General features: G+C 38.3%; 2 pseudogenes; both read right to left on the bottom strand.

Annotated features, from left to right (window-relative positions):
- The window catches only part of LOC128036790 (DNA-directed RNA polymerase subunit beta''-like), a 4,225-nt pseudogene extending 876 nt beyond the window's left edge, over positions 1–3,349 (bottom strand).
- Positions 3,350–3,468: 119 nt separating this feature from the next.
- LOC128036792 (DNA-directed RNA polymerase subunit beta'-like) overlaps positions 3,469–5,000 on the bottom strand; it is a 1,733-nt pseudogene continuing 201 nt past the window's right edge.

The raw sequence follows: 5,000 nt of genomic DNA, 5'->3' as shown, positions 1-5,000 counted from the left end.
AACGTATCTCCTTCGTAAAGGATTTCTCCATAATGCCCATGGACAGCTGCTCCTGGAGTCGCTAAATAAGGCTTAGCTGATCTTATTACTATAGAATCAGCTTGAACAATAAAAACTTGACCTGATTTTAGGCGTGGTCCGCTTTTGGCTATACATACATTTTCACAAATAAACTGCCCAAGACTAATTATTGTGGACGTTTCTTCACAATAATTATGATGATAATGATGATGGGGAAAATACCAATTCAAATTGACTGCATTCAAAAAGATGTTACGGCATGGATCGAAATTATAAATTCTCCCATTTTCAGCTATTAAATAATAGTTAAGTACTTGAAAAGCCTGTTTTAAATTGTCAAGCTCCAAATATTTCGCTACCGAGGTCTGATTATGAGTTATTAAAGGGTAAAATGATGAATAAAATTCGCAATTTTGGGGCTGTTCCTAAAGGACCCAATAAATTTTAATTGGAATTAGAGGATCTTTTTTAATTGATTGTTTTATCACATTGTGATATTTTACATCGTTGAATGGGCCCATGCGAAAACAATTAGATGATGACAAAATTATCAAAGATTGGGATTCCTTATTTCTGTTCAAGAGCGTATGAATAGTTCCGTGATTTTGGCTAAACGATTGTTGAATCCTTGCGTTGGAATAAATGGAATAAAACGGATTTTTATTGGTACGATCTGACCTATTATCAGAAATCAATTCTGAACCTGACGGATCATTTCTTTTTCTGATATAAAAAATATGAGATTTCACTAAGTCGATTCTTAGGAAATCTCGAATCAGACCATTTGTCCTTACTTCAACAAAGGAAGCACAGACCTCTTCGGCGAAAGAACTTTTGTTGTCTTGGTCCCAACTCAACACTAAACAAGTCCGAACTAGTTGAATACTTGTGTCAGAAATTCTCCGAGTCGGTTTGCCATTTCCATAAAGGATATAATTGACAGCTCGAAGTTGCATATTATCTTTTTCCCGAAATGGATCCTGGGGGAAGAGTGTTGCTAAATTTAGACCGTCCGGTATTTCATATGGGGTTACAGGTCGAACCAAAACAAAATACTTTTTCTTGGTAGGTGTGATCCGTTGGACATAGATCCAATTTTTCAATTTTTTTGATTCCTTAGAGTTTGTTTTGCCTGTTCCTGGTGGTATCAAGATGCCACTGTGTCGAGATATCTTATCTCTTTCTCCGGGAAAATAGATATTACCCGAAAAATTTTCAGTTCAACTTTTTTTTTCTTTCCACTCGGACCAATCCGCCCACTTGGCTTCTTGTATTTAAAGTGATTTGGGTATCTACTCCAATGATACTATTGTTCCGTACCATTATGGAAGAAGATTCGATAAAATATGCACTTCCTCGGGAATGAAAAAATCGATCTACTTTCATTTGGTATTTTGGCTTAACCTTTTGACTCCTCGATACTCAATCACATCCTCCTTTTGACGATTGAATGCGCCCTAGAGTCCCATATTTAGTAATTCCTGAACTCTTTCTTCTGTATCGAGGATCGTCAAAAAGCAAGAATACTTTTTCTACGGAAAATACCATTTATGGGTATTTCGATCGAGATACCGGAATGGGAATGCAGCATTAGTTCTTTCTCTTGGTCTTGAATCAATTGAAATGGAATAATAAATCTATTTCTTCGTCTCTTTGTTAATAAATCAGCATTCTCGTGGAGAATAGCAGAATATATGAAATCACAATGCCCAGTACCTATTATTCGATTCAATTCTGAATAATCGTAAATCCTATCTTCTTTTTATCCGAAAATCCGAACTAAATAAGTTGTGTCTCACTTGATCATTATTCACTGAGAATCTAGAAATATATCTTCGTTCGGCAGAAAGATAATGAATGTTTATTTGATCTTGATCTTTGTGGAGCGAAAAGGAACTACACTGAATTTGTACGAACCCCTGATAATATCCACAAATGGCTTGTTTTTGGTAAGAGATGGACATTACTATATGTAAATTCAAGAATGGTACACATCGGTACTCCAGTGCATTTCCTCTGAGTCAGAATAAATATGTTTTCGAACCTCTCTTTCAAATTTAAAGTGTATGTTCCCGCGCGAATCTCAGCAATCACTTGTTCTGATTCTACATATTGATCGTTTTGAACTAAAAGAAAACTTTTGGTGGAATAGTCACCTTATGTATAATATCTTCGCTCTCAATAATTACATACAAGTCCAGATAACATAAAAAGCAGGATGCCCGTGACGTGTGTGTAGGATGAACCAAATCCTCATTGAATTTGATTTTTCCATTAAAAGGGCTCGTACATGTTCTGCAGTACCCCTGTAAATACTCCGCCGGTATGAAAAGTTCTTAATGTTAGTTGCGTTCCTGGTTCTCCAATGGATTGCCCCGCAATAATACCTACAGCTTCCCCAATTCAACCAGGTCACCATGAGTGGGGCCCGACCATAACATAATCGACAAATCCAAGATGTACTCCTACAAGTAAAGGAGTTCGAATAGATATTGGTTGTGTTCGAAAGGCTCTGAATCGATCGACAAGCCCAAGCCCAATATCTTGATTTCGAATGGCAATGCACCGCGGACCCATATATATATCGTCCGCTAATACACGACCAATTAATGTTTGATAAAATTTTTCTGGAAGCGTCCTCTTTGAGGACTCACAGAAATCCTCGGTGGTGCCACAATCTGTTCTACGTACAACAATGTGTTGAACTACTTCAACAAGTCTGCGCGTAAGATATCCAGCATCTGATGTTCGTACGGCGGTATCCACAACCCTTTCGGGCTCCGTAGCAAGAAATGATATATTCTGTTAAAGACAGTCCTTCGCGTAAATTGCTTTGAATGGGTAAATCGATCATTTGTCCTTGGGGATCCGACATTAATCCTCTCATACCTACTAATTGGTGCACTTGAGATGCATTTCTCTAGCTCCTGAAAAGACATTATATGGACTGGGTTAAACGGGTCAGTCATCCTAAAATTAGGATTCATTTCTTGTCGCAAATATTCACTTGTAGCATACCATATCTCAATTGATTGGCGTAATTTTTCTACCGCGTGTACATTCCCAAAATGATGGTGTTTTTCCAAAATCAAACTTTGTTGTTCAGCATCTTGACTAGCCATCCCTTAGAAGGTATCGTTAAAAGATCATCAATTCCTAATGAAATGGATGTAGCAGTGGCTTGCTGGAAACCCAGAGCTTTTACTTGATCCAGGATGTGTGATGTATATGCCATTCCGAAGTGATCTATTAATCTGCTAATAAGCCGTTTAATGGCAGTTCCATCTATCACTTTATTGTGAAATACCAGATTGGCCTGTTCTGCCATAAATACCCCTTATTCCGCTGAGTGGACTTCGCCAATGGGTTTGAGTCAATGATTGGAAAACTTCCTTTCTCGATCTTGATTGTGGTAGAAAGTCGGGTCAGGAACTGGGGTCCTAGTTGAACCGGAGAGACCTGAATTCATATTGGTGTCATAGAATTTTTTAGCTTAGATACCATATGATTGGGTATCATATGAGTAGGCCCGAAAAAACCCTTGTATAGCTTCTTCGATTTCTCGGTAAAGAGAAATATGACCAACAGTGGTTCGAATGTATATACAAAGAATTTTTTTTTTTAAACTTCTTACTATTAGATAATGTCCATAAATCTCATGATAGGTACCCAAAGATTCATAGTGAACTTCGATGGAGCTTCTCTTGAAGCAATAACGCATTGCTCTAGTCGCCACCGGAGCCACAAAGGACTATCTAAATTGATTCTTTTCTGCCTATAAGCTCCAATCGCATCATAGGAATTACAAAAAAAAGGCTCCCTTGTAGACTTATAGTTATTATCGTCAATTCTTTCATTTTGATAGCTTTTTCGATTCCATGGATTATACCTATTCGCACAAATACCTCGACGATTCCCACTCGTTAATACATAGAGCCCAATAAGCATATCTTGAGTCGGTACGGAAATGGGATCCCCAATAGCTGGAGACAAGAGATTCATATGAGAAAACATAAGTAAACGAGCCTCCGCTTGCGCCTCTAAAGATAAAGGTACATGAACTGCCATTTGATCCCCATCAAAGTCTGCATTGAATCCCTTACAAACTAATGGATGTAAACAAATAGCGCGTCCTTCCACTAAAATAGGTTGGAATGCCTGTATACCTAATCTATGCAGAGTAGGCGCTCTATTCAGCAATACAGGATGTCCCCGCATAACTTCTTGCAGTATTTCCCATACAATCGGCCCTTTTTCCCGAATTTTACTCTTAGCAACTCCTATGTTCGGAGCAAGATGTTGTCTAATTAGACCGCGAATTACAAATGTCTGGAAAAGCTCTATTGCTATTTCGCGAGGCAATCCACAGCGATGTAATGAAAGTGAGGGCCAACAACAATGACAGAACGTCCTGAATAATCGACTCGTTTGCCAAGCAAAGTCTCGCGAAATCTTCCTCTTGCCTTCAATTACATCTGAAAACGACTTGTAAACCTTATTATGACCGTCCTCATTGGTTGTCCGCGGATTCCATTATCAAGAAGTGTATCCACGGCTTCTTGTACTAATTTTTCCTGACACATTACTAATTCCCCTGGCGTAGATCTACTTGTTGTTAATAGATCGGTAAGAGTATTATTTCGATAGATAACTCTTCTATAGAGTTCATTAATATCCGAACTCATTAGTTTACCCCATCTATCTGAATGATCGGTCTCAACTCGGGAGGAAGAACCGGTAATAGACATAAAACCATCCATTCTGGTTCTATATTTGTTCGAATAAAATGCTTAGCCAATTCCATGCGTCTAACCAAAAAATCCTTTCTTCTTCCAATTTTTCGATCTTCCCATTCATTACCCGTGAGGCCTTCTTCTCCTAATTCTTTCCATTCTACCACCGAATAATCGATAAGAATTCGCAAATCTAGATCGGCTAATTGTTCTCGAATAGCACCTGCTCCGGTAGAAATTTCGCGA

This window comes from Gossypium raimondii, unplaced genomic scaffold (genome assembly GCF_025698545.1).
Source record: "Gossypium raimondii isolate GPD5lz unplaced genomic scaffold, ASM2569854v1 Contig00035, whole genome shotgun sequence".
Lineage (NCBI taxonomy): Eukaryota > Viridiplantae > Streptophyta > Magnoliopsida > Malvales > Malvaceae > Gossypium > Gossypium raimondii.
Note: the sequence above shows the minus strand (reverse complement) of the source record. Positions and strands in the feature narration are given on the sequence as shown.